The sequence below is a fragment of the Macrotis lagotis genome, chromosome 1, assembly GCF_037893015.1.
Source record: "Macrotis lagotis isolate mMagLag1 chromosome 1, bilby.v1.9.chrom.fasta, whole genome shotgun sequence".
Taxonomy (NCBI): Eukaryota; Metazoa; Chordata; class Mammalia; order Peramelemorphia; family Peramelidae; genus Macrotis; species Macrotis lagotis.
Genome location: NC_133658.1, coordinates 83,216,251 through 83,233,898, shown reverse-complemented (window position 1 = coordinate 83,233,898; position 17,648 = coordinate 83,216,251). Strand labels below are relative to the sequence as shown.

Below are 17,648 nucleotides of genomic sequence, written 5' to 3'. Positions count from 1 at the left end.
CTGAACAATAATCTCTTATACAAAATTACTGACAAGTAGTCATCTAACTTCTATCCAAAAATCTCTAAAGGGAAGGGAAGCCACCTCCACCTTAGACAATTACCTCCATCTTTGTTATTATTATTATATTATTATTATTATAACCTATCTGATGATCTAATTCTTTCATCCTATTTGAGTGAAAATCTGGTCTTTCCTCTCACTCCCCCTCCCCCACCACTTCTACCATCTGGGCCCCAGCAGAACAAATGCAGAAGTCATAAGTCAGCATTTACTTCCGAGTCTGTTCCACATTAAAAAAACCATCTTGGAAATTAGAAGTTAAGACTTGCATTGGGTGGAAGGGTGTCATGAAAGTGAACTTCAAATACTTGAAAACTGTTCATATGAAAGAGCTATCAGACCAGTCATTGGAGGGTAGAACCAGGGGCAATAACACAGGGAACCAAAAGAGGCAGATTTAGGCTTGCTGTAGATAAAACCAAAACAAAATAAAATAAAAGCAAAAATGTTTTTAAACAATTGGAGTTATCCAATTAATTATTAGAGTTATTGGGTACCTTCAAGTGCTGGTAGCAATCCCTCTTTGGCTGATCATTTAAAGAGTATGTGTGTTTTTACTGGCAATTCTTTTTTTTAGCTTGGATTAGATAGCTACTGAACTACTACATGATAGTCCCATGATTCTACGATTCTATGACTAGACAATGCTTCACTTCCTAGATTCTCAGAACTGAGGAACTTCATTGGCCACAGAGCAGAACCCACCCTAGACCTCCTTTCCAACATGGCCAACAAGAAGTGATCTTGTATCCACTGGAAATACTCAAGTGATCTGAGGCCACCAAACGGCAGGCCATGCCCCTTCTAGAACTGACCACTAAGACTTTTGATACATCCTATATTGAATATGCTTTGCCCATCTTAAAGTGGTATATAAACCTATGCCAGAATTATAAATCTGGTGTACAGTAGACTGTTATCAGATCTTGCTGTTCTTTCTGTAACTATCTTAAGTAGGTTCCAATTCTAAACCTCTTCATATGGAAGCAAATTTGATAATAGCATGAGAGGGAAACATCAATAAGGATTCTGTTTCTTGTTTAAATTAATGATGCTTTTTATGACTCTTTCCCAAACATTACAACTCTGATATAGAGCCTCAAGTCAGGAAGAGCTGAGTTAGAAACATGTCTCAGGTATCTACTGGCTGTGTGTAACCTTGGACAGGAGATGATAATTATAAAGTGTTTTCACACCTTAAAGTGCTTTCAAAATGTCTGCCACTGCATTATTATTGCTGGTCTACCAGCCTTGAGCCTTATTTTTGTGTGTATGTGAGAGATGTCTTCAGGTAGATTCTATTAAAAAAACTAATTCTATACTTACTTAGTTTATTCTGTAAGGGAAGAGTTACAGAGTAGAAATAGGCCTTGATTTGAGTTGAGAGGAATGGGTTTCAAATCCTGCTCCTTTCACACACTATCCATAGGACCTTGGGCAAATCAAACTGAGTATATGTGGGCCTTAATGCTACTGATTGATCATTTTCTGATTGGAGGTAGGGCAAGATGATGAGGATGGCGAGAGCTAACATTTGTCTGGCTCTAGAATATTTGCAAAGTACTTCACAAATATTATCTCATTCTCTTTTCATAACAACTTTGGGAGGCAGGTACTATAATTATTCCTTTTGCAGATAAAGAAATCTTGACAATAAGGCCCTTAGACTAACTGACTTCCAAGGTTCTTTTCAGTTCCCAAACCTCTGGTATCACTAGCACCTCCTTTCCCATCTTCCCTGCAAGTATAGTGTGGACAGCCTCCCTTGTTCCCTAGACTGGCAAGTCAGTATTGAGGAAATTTCCATCTTAGCTTATCACAGGAGCTGTGTGGATGCAGACTCCGACAGATGTGAGCTAACAGATGTTGTGCAACCTCCTGTCTTTCTACGCATATCCTAAATCATGTCCGCCCCGACTCTTCTGCGTGAGAAGGCCCTTAGAGCAGAGATAGATTCCTGTCTCTCTGGTGAGTCAGCTGTCCTCGGCCTAAGTACTGTAATGTATGGGACAGCCCTTATCTTCTCCATCAGGACGAAGCCTGGCATTCGGCTTCCTTCCACTCCCTCCTTATTCTTCACACTCCCATTTTTGCTTTTTCTCCTCTTTCTTCTTCAACCAAGTGTAGCCCTGCACACATATCCAGTGGGAAATAAAAATTCCAGATGAATTCAGGTGTCTTTTGTAAACAAGTGGCAAGCAACCAGGTAGTTTGAGAGGATCCAAACTTTATTTGTTTCTCTTCAAACCAGTTTGTTTATCTAGTCTTTCTCTATGGTGCAAAAGAAACAACTGAATGACCAGGGCACTTACCCAGAAAGAGGTGAGGCTGGTATATTGAGGTCCTTTACTTAGTAGACTGATTGCAGGATATACAGAATGAGAGAATTCAGAGTCAGAGAGTCTCCTTTTTTGGTAGGGGAGTAGAAATAGGGAAGTGAGTTACCCGATTCAATAAGCTTAGAAGAGCAAAGATTCAAACCCAAACCTTCTTATTCCAAATCCAGGCCTGCCTCCACTGCACTGCGGATGTGTGGGGTCATCACGGGTCGGGGAATGTGGAACGGTCTGGTCTAATTTGGCCAGGTGCCTCAAAGACACATCCTGAGCAAGCATGGGCAGTATCAAGTCACAAGGAATTAATTAATTGCTTTTTATAATGACAACAACCTCACAATACCCAGAAATCTATTATGCCTGAAAGTACAGAGAACAAGGCGATGGATGCCCAGCCATGCCATTTTGTTCAGCGGGGTCCACACACACACATTAATAACTGAAGTTTGACCTGATATGATAGGGACTCTTTCAATTCTTCAAAGAGTAATTCCCGCTTACCTTTTTTCCTCTTTTCCCCTTCAGGTTCAACCCCTTTTATCACACTAAAGTGCCAATCAATATTGCGAGATAGATGTTACATCTTAGCTTTTTATAACATTACTTGTCCCAGAAGGGATACTGTATCTTTAAGGAAATGGACCCGATATCCTGTTTCTGAAGGATTAAAACACTTTAAAGAGACAGAAGAGGCTGTAAACCCCTATCATATTCTTATTCTCTCTTCATTATCTTGTCCAGTATCTATCCCTGCTGAGTAAATCTGGTTGTGTGTTTCTCCAAAGTGGTCATAAGAAGAAATTTATTTACTCCTCTTTGCACTGGAGGGGCATTACTGAGCTTCAAGGCTCTCCGAAGTAATAAAGATTTTGCAGTGTGTGCAAAAGGAACAGAAATTCAGAACTTCTTTCCCCCTCTGAGGTCGTTTGGCCATCCAAAAGGGGAGTCACTTCTCATTTTCTGACAGGGTTTATTTCCGTAAGATTTTCCAATTAGTAGGAAAAGGTCACACTAATGTTAGCGCTATACAAAAGAAGAGGATCACGCTATGCAAATAGAGACATCCTTGAAAGGACAATATAAAAAATATTGTATTTTCCTCTTTCCTTCATTTAAAAAATGGGGCCCTTTTTCCATCATGGCCCAGAAATCAGCAGTTCCCCTTGCTTTTGTTGATCTTGCTTTAATGGGAAAAACCAACCATCCCCATTTTCTGCTGCATCTGAGGATGAAGACTTGGAAATGCTGATGGCTAGTGGGATGGGGGAGTAACATGGGAATGGGGTTGAAATCCTATGGTTGGGCCAAGAGCCATGTTAACTTTTTTTAATACCTAGAGAGCCCCCAGACCAGTTGAACTACCAGAGAATGGCATTTCTAAGCCCTTCTCAGAGGGTTTCTCTGAGACTGTCTTTCTCCTGTTTTTGTTCTCTGGCTGGTTTGTGGAAAGGATGGGAACTTTTCATGATAATAGGGAAGGTCAAGAGTGGCATCAGGAAAGCCAGGTTCCAGCTGTGTAGAGGAGAAAAGTCAGTGATACCAATTAAAATAGAGTAAGTGGGAAGCTTCTCTTTGGGCCTTTTTTTTAAAAAATCATTTTGATACTTTTTATTTTTTGTACTTTGTACAAGTGATTGAAGAATGTGATCCTTTACATTAGTTAGCCTGTACTTAGTTGACAGAAAGGAAGGAAGGAAGGAAGGAAGGAAGGAAGGAAGGAAGGAAGGAAGGAAGGAAGGAAGGAAGGAAGGAAAAAAAAGAGGACTTAGAGCTATTCTGGACTTTCAAGCTCATGTGAGCCAAGTGAGGCTCAGGGAGGGAAAAGACTTGTCCAAGGTTATCTAGGCAGTATTAGGGACATGGGTGAAGGGGCAGTAGGTGAGACAGAGCTAAGTCTCACCTCTGATTGTGAAGAAATGAGTTCTCTGCCTCACCTTCTTCCCCCTTATCCCATGTCCCTGCAATAGAGATAATTTTTAAGCCTGTATCATTTGTAACAAAATTCAGGTGATCTTTCCACTATAACACATTACCTAAATGGGCATGTGAACTTCTCCAAACTATTTTGGATCAAAAGTATAGACGGTAGGGAAACCCTGGTCTGAGAATTCAGATATTTATTCAGTCTCCATCTGCTGAGGGACAAGTCTGACATGTAGATGATTAGGGGCAACTAACGAAAGAACAGAATATACCTGGGAGGAAAAGGTTTATTCCAAATCATGATCTGAATGAGTAACCAAAATGTTGGGCTGGGGTGAAGCCAAAAAGATCTCTAAGTAAATACCTCCAAAGTTTGAGGCAGAAATTGTGAAACAGAGATGCTAAACTGGGGGAGGCCAATTAACCACATGGAGGGGGAAGACAGTGGACAGTGACAGTTTGCCTCATGCAATGTCTCAGAGATCACACCTTTAGATGGTAGAGAAGTGCTAGCCACTCATTCTCATCTCTCTTTTAGCTGTATCTGCCCCCTTAATAAGCCTAGGCATAACTCTGCAGGACTATGTCAAAAGAGCAAGAGGAAAATGGCAGAGAGCCTGCCTTGACGATGGATTGGCCTTTCCCCTAGAAAGCCAGCTGTTGCGTGTTTCCTCAGACACTGTAGTCTCTCCCCCTTCTCATTTTTTTTTGCTTAAAAAAAAGCACAGTTGGCAGAAAATTATGTGGTCAAAAAATGAAGACTTGCCAACTACCTGTCCATTTTCTTTCTATATGGTACATTTCTCTCAACTCCATGGTACACTAGTTCCCGTTTTTCTTAAACACAAAAATACAGATGGAAATTGATGTGTTTGTTGTTTCAACAAAGCCAGCACCTATTTCTGCCTCATTCCATTGCAAGCATAACAAAAATATTGCTCACACTGGGGATATGGGGAAGATGAAAAGGGGAAAGTTTTTCATGTCCCATAGAGTCAAAATTATATGTTATTGAATTAAGTAGAATCAGTCCAACTTCAATCAGAAAACCTTTCCATCCTTCAGTTAGAAATATTTTGAGTATTTGTATGGATGGATGGCAAAAGGAAGGATGAAACTTAATCTGCTTGGCCCCAGAGTACAAAACTAGAACCTACAGGGTGAAGCTTCAGGAAGGACAATTTCAGTTCAGATGAAGAGAAATCTTCCTAACAGCTGGAGCTCTCCAAAAAAAAAAAAAATGGTTGGTTACTAGAAGTGGTTTTAGCATCTTGTTGAGAATACTGCAGAGGAGAGGTATCAATCACATGACCTCTGAGTAAAACCCAAAACAGATTAAAAGAGAATTGGGAAATATTTAACAAAATAAATGAAAATACAATAAAGCATAAAGTTACATTTCAAAATCAAGCCAGCATACAGGGATCCTTAAAAGTGCAGATCAGTGCTCCTGTTTCTATTTGAGTTTGACATCATTGCTATAGGAGATATTTTTTACTCAGAGATACTTTAGATTGGAAATCAACTGAGGTCTCTTTCATCTAGCAGATTGTGTGATTCTATGATAAAGGTTCAGGGTATGTGAAAGAGTATAGTATGAAACAAGGTTTAAATAGTAAGTTATTATTCAATTATATAAAGTAAGGTGGAGTGAGCTTTGAATGCCAGACTAAGGAGTTTTCTGTTGTTGTCATTGTCATTGTCACCTTTGTTTTTCTTATTGTTTCCCCTTAGACAACAGGGAGTTACTGAAGGTTTTTAATGAGCAGAGTGACATGCCAAGATCTGAGGAGAGATTAGTGCTGCTAATCTTTAAGTCTGGGGAGGAAGTATATTGAATTGAATAATGGAGAAAGATCATTTCAATGGGTTATCAGAACCTCTAGGCCAGAGAAATTAAGGTCCTGACTTGACCAATTCCCCAACAATATACTATAGCGTTACTGAATGGAAATATTATTTGAGCAAATATGAAGGACATTTTGAATCTGTTGCGTATGGATAGTTTCTGTGATTTGAAGGGGCCTGGAAGGATGAGTGGGAGGCACAGATCAGGGATGATGAGAAAAGATTTCCTTTTGCAAAGGTTGGATAGCTGACGTCAAAGCCAGGTACCAGATTCATTTTGCTGAGCAAGCATATCTCTTCCTTTTGCTTTGGGAGCTGCACCCCAGTTACTTTGTATGTCACTACACACGACCTATTAAAAGGAACTCAAAGTCAATGAAACATTTAAGACTTTTCAGACATTGCCAAAGGCAGTCAAGTCTAACATCCTGTTTGTAGCAGGTAGAAACTGGGTGATAAATAACCCAGTAGAGATATAATCCAGCTAACATTTTAAAGATTATTGATCAAAAACCAGGAGTTTACTTGTTTCAGTGGTCTTAGTCAGAAATTTTTCAATTGCTACACTAAGGTTATGGACATGTTCCTGACAAAGAAACTCCTGGGTTTCAAGGCTAAAAAAAATGACACAGCTTCTGCAATGTTTGCCTATATGAAAATGGTTTGGTTCATTGTTACAGTCACTATGTATCCTTATGTATTTTTGACACACCTTAAGGAAATGTGCTCCAAACTCTGTGTAAAAATATAACTGATTTCACCATTTTATCTAAATTAACCTGGAGACAAGAAGGTATAGAGAAAAGCACACAGGACTTAAGGTCAGGGATTGGGCTATACAATCTCACGTCTACCGCTAACCCTCCAAATGGTTTTGAGTACATCATTCCTTCTCTCCCACCCTAGTTTCCTACTGTGTAAGATGAAAGGGTTAGATTAGATGGTCTCTCTGGTCATTTCTAGCTCCAAGTAACTTAAATTATTCTATGACCATATAATACAACCATTTCTAAATAATTAATAAAAATTAATAGCCAGGAAGCCAAGAGGCATCTAGGTGGGACAATGGATAGAGTGCTGGAACTGGAGTCAGAAAAATCTGAATTCAAATCCAGCCTCAGACCCTTAGTAGTTATTTGGCCCTGGATAAATGATTTAATTGTGTTTACCTCAGTTTCCTCATCTGTAAAATGAGCTGAGGAAGAAAATGATAAACCGCTCTAGAATCTTTACCAAAACACACATATGCGCACACACACGCACACACACACACACACACACACACACACACACACACACACATCCACATGAGGTCTCAAAGAGTTAGACATGCCTGAATGGCTGAACATCAACAACAGACTGAGAGAAATAGTTGAAGCAATTATATGTAGAGACAGTCCTATTTTCCCCACAAGAAATATTTGGTTAAGGTCTTAACATGTTGGGATCCTGTTTCCTCTGACTTCTGGGATTCTGCTATAGGCTCAATTTAAAAAAGAAAAAAAAAAGTTTGTGATAGAACTATTGTTACTCTTTTAAAAAGAAATTTACGTATTTAAGGTAATGGGGCTAAGTGACTTGCCCAAAGTCATACAGCTAGGTAATTATTAAGTGTCTAAGGCTAGATTTGAGCTCAAGTCCTCCTGACTCTAGGGCCAGTACTCTATCCACTCTTCCACCTAGCTGTCCCCTATTTCTACTCTTGAAGCATATCCTTGCTGCCCAGCCCTTTACTCTCTGTACCTTAGACCTCAGGTAGTTTACAGAGCAAACCAAAGCAATAGACATTCCACAAGGACACAAGACAATAAAGAAGAAAATAACAGAAACACAAATATATCAGTCCCCTGTGATCTGTTCTGCTCTGCTACATGGAAGTCTAGCTGTACTCTCTTGCTCTACCATGGTCCAAAACATTTAGCTAGCCAGCTATAGTATAAGGGCAAGCTTAGAGAACATTAATCCAGAGACCTGGGCACTCTCTGCTTTTCCTGCTACCTCTAGGCAGCCTCTGAATGGGAGAGAAACCAGTACCTTCCCCCCCAGGGCTTCCTGCCTCACAAATCAAGTTCCTCACCTCCTCGAATATACTGACATAGTTATGCAATTGCAATAGTAACATAATTTTTTAAAAAGACTAAAATTCTGGCATAAAAGTAAAGAAATAGGAAAAAATTCTAAATTTTCTCAGATGATCCATTATTTGAGAAGGGGGAAATAGGGAATCTTAGCAAATGAGATACAAGCCATAGGTGAGCATTCTAAAGGTACTAATTTAGGGTTAAGGATTTCATCAAGTTGGATGCAAAATTCCTAGTTGAGAAAAATAGCAATATATAATTTAACTTCTGAAATTAGAGAATTTTTCTGGAGTATTATATAAATGGAATGGCTGACAATGTCTGAGCATCAGTCATGATATGCCCATAGGAAGGAGAGGGCCTCCTACCGCTACAAATGTTTTTAGCATGGAAACACTAGTATTCAAACCCAGATGATAAAACAATAGCAAGGAGCATTATTCTAGGCTAAGACTATATATACCCTGAATTAAAGACTAGTAAATAAGCTTTGTCTCCACCTTACAAAACTTAGCTCACAGCTTCCTCAATGTATTTACTAGGAAATAAATATTGTATATGTGGTTTTATTCCAAAACTAGACTGTAAACTGCATGAGGACAGGGCCCTGTCTTTTCTAGACGTATCTCCCCTAGCTCTTATTGAAGTAATCTACATTAGCAGGTATCTAATACCTACTAGTTAAATTGAACTTGAATCAAATATACTATGTCATCATATTAGAGTATAAAGTCCAGGAGTGCAAGGACTAGCTTTTATCTCAACTCTATCTCTTTCCCATCCTTTAGCACAATTCTCTTCAAACAATTGTGCTTTGGGGCTTCATGTCAGTATTTCTTACACTGATAAATATCCCAAACCCTTTTCCATTTAGCATATGGTTTTCAAGAAATTTTATGGCTGAAAAATTCACTGGAGACCAAGTTGGTGATAAGCCTCAAGGGACTTAGCTGGGCTAAGTGGGTACTTAACAAACACTATAAATGCATACAACTGTAGGTCTTTCCAGCTCTAAGTCTTCACTTTGTGTAAATAAATAATCTTATGACTATATGATTGAGGAGGAGGATGGACTTAGCTAGACTGATCCTTAGCTGACGGATACAGTCACACAGCCTCAGGTCCATCTTTCCTCCTTTCTAGGCCTGCATTCTATTATAACAGTCTTCAAGAAACCAGGACCATCTCCAAGTTGCACTGAAGCATTAAAGGACTTTAATAGAGGCTGTATTCAGTTGGCACTTAATTAGTGCTCACTGTCTTATGAAATAGAAAGGAAGCTCCCATTTTTTCATTGAGGGAAAAGTCCATATAAATAAGCACCTCACCTAAATTTCTCTCAGGGACGCATGAAGTCGCTGCTACCTTTGACACCTCCCAAAACCTCCCAGCAAAGCATACCCCAGGCTCCCATATTGAAGGACTGGGAGGGAAGGACTGCCATTAGATCCACCCACCTACCTCCTCCCTCCTCCCTGCACTGACCTCCTAGGAGCTGCCCATCCACTAAGTGTTGCACTTGGCTGGAGTTCCCTATAGTCATTTGGTTAATGGGATGAACAGACATTTTAGTGACAGACTAGCCTTCCATGCTGCAGCCCATCAAAACTAATCAGTTGGCCGTTTTCCATTTCTCAACAACTGACAGCTTCACAAGGAGGGTTAGTGGATGGTAACTTTTTAAATTGAAGAACTTGCTAAATAATGGCAATTGGAACTTGGCACAAGTCTTTTAAAGGGGGGGGGAGGATCTATCCTGCTTTTTGGCCCAAAGAGCTAATCTTGTTAGTGACTGATTGATTATTAAAAGGTTCTCCTGAAGACCCCAGAGAAAAGCAATCATCTCCAAATTGTAGTTCATCTCTTCTCCCTAAAGTGAAAGGATGAAGAGGTAGAAAGGGAGGGAGTCTTATTTTTTTCTTCTATATTGAAGAGGAACATTGATAAGCTGGAGAATCTTAAAAGGAGGGCAATCAGGATGGTGAAGGGTCTAGAGTCTATCATATGAGTAAAGATTTAAGAACCTGGGGCTATGTAGCCTGAGGAATAGAAAACTCAAGATAGGCATGGTGACAGGATTTGAAAACCTGTCTTGTGGGAAAAGGATTAGTTTTATTCTGATTGGTCTCAAGGACCAGGACCAGGAAAAATGAATGGAAGGAAAATTTAGGCTCAATATCAGGCAGAAAAAAGAACTTTCTAAGAATTAGAACTGTCCAAAAGTAGAATGGGCTGACAAGGGAGGTAATGGATACCATCTCATTGGAAGTCTTCAAGCAAAGGTTGGATTATGTCTTTTTTTTAGGTTTTTGCAAGGCAATGGGGTTAAGTGGCTTGCCCAAGGCCACACAGCTAGGTAATAATTAAGTGTCTGAGGCCAGATTTGAACTCAGGTACTCCTGACCCCAGGGCCAGTGCTCTATCTACTATGCCACATAGCATGCCCTGAATTATATCTTAATGGAGATTGCTTTTAGGGTATGAGTTTGACCATTTGGCTGCTGGAGTCTTTTTAAATTATATGATTCTGGATGATTCACACAGGACCTTCTCCAATGCTTCCCCTGTATAGGAGCTTGTAAGAGACACTAAGGCTCTCAAATGTTATGTCAACAGGTTAAGCTCTACAAATCCCAAAATCTGAGAAGGCTTTGATTATGCTCCTGAAGGTGGACTCCCTCTGTCATTCTGATGAAATGTATAAAAGCTTCAACACCAGACAGTTAACTACCAGAGGATGAGTATTCTGGCTATAACAATTCATAAAACCATCTCCTCAGATATGGAGGGGTTGTTCTCCAGGTCAGTGAAGGAATTAAGCAACCTAAGGAAATCATGGTCATTTTGAAATGTTAAAGAAAATAAAATGTAGGAGAATGGGACTGCTGTCCTCAAGAATCAGAAGAGGGTGGGATTTTCCCTGTGGCCCCATAAGGCAGAATTAGGAACACCAGATGGGCATTCCCAGAGAAATTTCAATGGAAAAAATAAGGAAATATCCTCTAAGTATGTTTTTGTGACTATCTTAAGAGAAATGCAGTTCTCAAGAGTAACAAGAATTGTCTTCCTGGGTAGGGATGTATCCAGTTTTATAGATTAGCATTTTTCCCCTTTATGTTTAATTCTCCATGCATCTCTTGAGTCTTGTATTTGAAGACTGAATTTTCTATTCAATTCTGGTCTCTTTATCAGAAAATTTTCTACCAAAAATAAAATAGACTTCACTTGTTGGAAGTCTTCAAGTAAAGTCTGCTTGGCCATTTATTGATGATGAAGAGGACTGGCTGCTAAATGGGCTTTGAAAGCTCTTCCAGTTTTAAAATCCAGTGATTCAGTCAAACATTAGGATCTATGCTTTACATGAGGAAGGGGGCACTGTGTGGATCTTTATGGAAGAGCATGGCTTACATTTACAAAAAGAAGCTACTCCAATCAACATTAATTTGGTTAGAAATTGCTGTAGAATGAGCTGAAAAATCTATTTACTTTGAGAGACCATGTGGTTTAATAGACAGGAATCTGAGGCAGCTAGATAATGCAGTTGATAGAACACTGAACTTGGAATCAGGAAAACTTGAATTTAAATCCAAACTCAGACATTTACTAGCTGTGGGACTTTAGACAAGTCACATCACTTCTGTCTGCCTCAGTTTCCTTATCTATAAAACAGAGGTAGCAATTGCAACTACCTCCAAGCTTTATTGTAGGACAAAATGAGATGATAATTTTAAAGTGCTTTGTAAGTCTTATGCCCTATAGAAATGCTAGGTGTTATTATTATTATTATTATTATTATTATTGGACCAGCTAGGTGGTGAAGTGAATAGAGCACTGATCTTGGAGTCAGGAGGACAGGAGTTCGAATCCCACCTTAAACACTTGACACTTATTAACTGTGTGGGCAAGTGACTTAGCCCTGATTGCCTCATATCCCGGGCCATCTCCAGTCATCCTGATTCAAATCTGGCCACTGGACCCAGGTGGCTCTGAAGGGGAAGTGAAGCTGGTGACTTAGCCCAGCCCCCCTCACTCAAATCCAATTCATGTGCTTGGTATGACATCATCTTCCTAATGTCATGGTCCTCTCCAAGAATGAAGGACACACATCATCATCATCTTCATCATTGTTGTTTTTGTTGTTGATGATGTTATCTGATCTCATAGACAGGAAAACCTGGTTTCAAGAACCACCTGTGATTGTGGGAAATGGAGAACAGTTACTAACCTACATTGGTAGGGGGGATTTTTCTCATCACAGCAGTTTCCTTATACACTACTTACTCTTCAATTCTATAAGGAGCTGGGATTTTTGTCAGTGTGCTCTTTCCCCACTGATACAGAATATGATCGCTCTACCCCCTCTAACAGGCCTTCCTTGTATATTGCTGTACCTGAAACATATGTATATATATGCAATTTCTGCTGACCAACTTTCTGTAGAAGAGCCTATCAGTAACCTGCCCCCCAAAGCATTTCTGAAACCACCTCCTGAGTATTACACATTGCACTAGGCACCAGAGAAACAAAGACCAACGTCTGCATTCAAAAAGGCTGCATTCTATTTGGGAGAGGGGAGAATATATGCCTAAGGAAGTCTATATAAGATATAGACAGACAGACAGACAGACAGACTGACAGACAGACTGACGGATAGATGATAGATAGATAGATAGATAGATAGACAGATAGATATAATGTACCAGACATAGCTAATAATCAACCAAATACACAAAAAAATGAATACAAATATTTATTTTCCCTCCCATCTTGATGCTTTCCTTTATGGAAAATAATGTTTATAATTATAGAAATACTAGAATATAATCATAATAGAAAGTAGCATTTTATATTGCAATTTTAGGCTTGCAAAGAGCTTTCCTTATATTCTCAGTTGATCCTCACAACAACGTTGTGAGGTAGATTCTTTTATTATCCCCTTTTTATAGATGAGGAAACAGGCAAACTGAGGTTAAATGATGTGCCTAAGGTCACACTGCTAAAAAGTCTCTAAGTCCAAATTTGAACTCAGTCCTTCCCAATTCCAATTCCATCACTCTGCTGTATCAGTTTTCCTAGAGGTAGGCTGGTTCTCAGGAGACAAGTCCATTTCTGGATTGTATTAAAACCCCTTCCATTTCTGAGGGACAGTATGGCTTAGTAAATAGAAATCTGAGACAGGTAATACAGTTGATAGAATACTGGAAATGTTCAGGAAGAGCCGAGTTCAAATCCATCTCAGATACTTATTAGCTGTGTGACCTTGGGTAAGTCACATCAGTTCTGTCTAGCCCCACCCATATAGATATTGGAGGAGGAACTAAGTGAATCTAAGACCTATATAAGGTGGGGGGGGGGATCTATATCTGGCTACCTCACTATCTATAGAATCCCTTGGTTCTTTATGCTCTCTTCATGGAAAAGAGACAAAGTACAATTTGGAAAGAAGTGCATTTCTTGGAGGTCTTTAGGAGAACCATTTAATCAGCCAGTCACTAACAAGATTAGTTTTTTGGACAAAAAAGCAGACTCTTTAAAAAGAATCATGCCAAGTTCGAACTGCTATTATTTAGCAAGTTCTTCCATTTAAAAAGTTAACAGCCCCTATCTGTCCTCAGAAAGCCTTTCCAATCCAGTTGATCCTGCCAGAGCTAGTAACCTCCAGTCTTCAATGAAGCATTGATGGTGCCTTTTATCAGAAGTCCAATAATAACCTAGGTACAATACTGCCTTACATTCTATCAATTAACAAGCCTTCACAGCATTAAGAACCTACTAGGAAACAGGCAATCACAGTCAAAGCAAGAAGCTCCATTTAGAACAGCCCCAGAAAGACTCCAAAAGCTCAAGGCCTGGACATTTGACCTGAAGCAACTATGAATCCCAACCTCTGAGATTCAGTGGAATAATAGGAAAGAAGAAAGTTCTCTGAATCCAAAACCCCTAAGAACAAGAAAATCATTGAATTATAGTGTAGGTGCAGTAATAGAGGAGCAGTAATCTGGAGTTTAGAGACCCGGGTAGAGACCTTGCCCCATTAATTTTTTCTGTCCTTAAGCAAGTTGTTCAACTTGTTAGAGTTTACATTTCTTATCTATAACATGGGGCTAATAGTCCTTGTATTATATACTGGCAAGGTTGTTGAGGGGGAAGCACTTTGCAAGCTATATAGAGTTAAATTATTGAGGCAGCATGGTGCACTGGATAGAGAGTGACCCTCCATGTTAGGAGGGAAACCACCTGAGTTCAAATCCTGAACCTAAGTTCAATCTAGGCACCAGGGTCGAGACTTTAAATTCCAAAGGGGTCAGTGTGGGGAGGAAGAAAAGAAAAGTAACAGGAAAGAAAGGAAAGAAAAAAGAGAAAAGGAGAGAGAGAGAGAGAGAGAGAGAGAGAGAGAGAGAGAGAGAGAGAGAGAAACAGAGTGAGAGGGAGGGGAGAGATAGAGACAGAGAGAAAGCCAAAGAGAAAGACAGAGAGAGAAGAGAAGGGAAGGATAGAAAGGGAAAGAGAGATGAAAGAAAATAGAAAGAGTGAGAGGAGGGAAAGAAGGAGGAAGGAAAGAAGAGAGAGAGGGAAAATAAAGGGGGCAGAAGGGGAAATAAAGGGAAAGAGAGGAAAGAGAGGAAAGAAAGGAGAGAGGGAAAGGAAAAAAGAGGAAAGGGAAAGAATGAGAAAGAAGAGAGAGGGAAGGAAGAAGAAACAGAGAGAAAGCAAGAATATAGAGGGAGAGGTAGAGAAAGGGAAAGAGAGAGAGAAAGAAGGAGAAAGAGAAAAGAGAGGGGAAAGAGGCAAAGAAGGGGGGAGGAAGGGAGGAAGAGAGAAAAGAGAGAGGGGGAGGCAGAGAGAGAGAAGAAAGAAGAGAGAGGAAGAGGAGTGAAAGAGAGAAAAGAGAGAGGGGGTTCATATCCCAACAGTGTGATGATTTATTTCATGCCTTTGGATATTTAAGTAGTCTACATTATACAACAAGCATCTGCAATGTTTATTTTCCCTTGCTTTAATGTGTGGGACCTATCACAACTCCATGCACACCCCAGGCACTCAATAAATGTGATTTATGGCAGATGTAAATAAATCAGAGCCAAGATAACTCCTGAGCTCATTAGCTTGTGTGTCCATCAGTCAGTCCCCTACCCTCTAACCAAATTGAAAAAAAAGCTAAAAAAAATTCTCACTAGCTTAGAAAGGAAAAAGGAAAAACAAAAATCATAAATCGTGAATATATGGGCTAAGGTAGAAGCAGGATAGCCTAGAAAAGATTTCCCTGGAGTAGAAATCTATGATGAGAGGCTGTGTTCTCAGTATTAACTTCTATACCTGCTGTGTGACATTGAACAAACTACTTAACCTCTCTGGGCAGCTGATCTGTCATTTTACTAGACTCCTACAAATGGGGATGATATCTCTCCCTTCCCTGCTGCTGAGAGCTTTCTGAAGTTGATCACCTTGCCACACTTCTGAGCTTCTGTGATAGATTGTGACTTCCCTGCTGAGGAACTAACCAGTCACCTTTCCTGAGGCATCATCATTCTATTCTCTTCACTGCATGTGCTGACCAGGACCATGGGCTTGATGAACAAATAAAATCATATATATATATATATATATATATATATATATATATATGTATACATATATATATATATGTATATGAAAACTGAATGAAGAGAAGCATCTCAAAGAAGGTGTAGTGGAGGTAGGAGAAGGTCTTGGTTATATTATTTTAAGAGATAATCTGGTCATTAAGAAACAATTAGGAGGCAGCTAGGTAGAGCAGTGGATAGAGCACTGACACTGGAGTCAGGAAGACCTGAGTTCAAATTTGGCCTCAGACACTTAATAATTACCTGACTGTGTGGCCTTGGGCAAGCCACTTAACCCCATTGCCTTGCAAAAACCTAAAAAAAAAAAAGAAAGAAAGAAACAATTAGAAGCTACAATGGATACAGCACTGAACCTGAAGTCAGGAAGACCTACATGCAAATCTGGCTTTACTATCTGTATGATCTTGAGCAAATCAATTAACACTGTTTGCCTCAGTTTCCTCATTTGTAAAATGAGCTGGGGAAGGAAATAGCAAACAACTCCAATATCACTGCCAAGAAAACTCCACATGGGATCACAAAGTATGTGATAGGATTGAACAACAACAATATGGTCATTAGATATTTTCCTGATGACTAGGTTTCCTTTAGATGAGAAGGGAACCTGGATGTTCTACCCACAGATGACTGAGTGAACAGGCTGAGAGTTTTAGTGGAAAGAACACTAGAATCGGGTTAAAATAAAGAATCTGAGTACTGAATGAAGTACTTGGATATTGACTCTGCTCTTTTTAACTTTGTGACCTTTGGTAAGTCACTTTCCTTAATTTTACCTTCTATAAAAGGGAATCCCTGAACCTCAAGGTTTCATTGAACCCAGGTTCCCATCCTTTGATTCTCTTTGTTCAGATCTCAAACATACTTTCACTTAATTATCAGAGTAACCAGAAAAGAGAGAGGTCTAGATGTCTTTCATCATCCTTATAATCAATATCATATTTATTTAATGTTTTATGCTTTAAAAAAAACTCCTTTGTCTTTTATTTTAGGAGTTTCAGCAGAGAGGGATCCTGGAAACCATCTTATCCAAACTCCTTCCTTTACAGATAAGGAAACTGGTTGTCCTAAGTCATATAGGTAATAAGAGGCAGAATACAGATTCAGTTCCACTGATTCTAAATCCTTTATTAAGTCTTTTCCCATTTATTAGTACTATGAAAACAGAGTATATTATATAAAACCTTATAACTTCATCAGTTAGAAGACTGAGATTTGAATCCAGTTCTTCTGATTTCCTAAATCATTTTCCCACACTCTGCTGCCTTTATTAAAATCTTTATTTTATAAGAAGCTCTTTTATAATAAGAAGCTTGCTGGTTACAAATCCCTCCAAACCATAATTCCATATTGATTTCTTTGCATAGCATTCTCTTAGAAATGACATCTGATAAGTCCTACCTTCTTCACTCTTCTTCCTCTGAGGCTCCACTCCAAGACTAATCTTCCTAATTTCAGAAATATGTTTCTGTCTCTCCTCTGATCTAAAATTTCCAGATATTTTGCTGGTGGTGAGTAAAGATCAGTCTTCTTTGCACGTCATTCAAGGCTCTCCACAATCTAGTCCTGTGCTACTTTTCCAGCTTGATCTTTCTCTTTATATCTTGCACTTCAGGCAAACTGAACAACTCTTGTGTTCCCTTTTTACCTACTGCTCATTTTTATGTCATTTAGGCTTGATACATCTTCTCTCCCCTTCTTCAACTGTTGGATTCCTAGCAAGCCTTCAAAATTCACCACTAAAGCCAACTCCTCCAGGGATCCTTCCTGATTGTCTTTCATCTCATATTGACTTT

General features: G+C 39.4%; 1 protein-coding gene across 2 annotated transcripts in view; it reads left to right on the top strand.

The window, feature by feature from the left end:
* MAF (MAF bZIP transcription factor) overlaps nucleotides 1–17,648 on the top strand; it is a 505,697-nt gene that overhangs the window by 340,050 nt on the left and 147,999 nt on the right. The window lies entirely within an intron of this gene.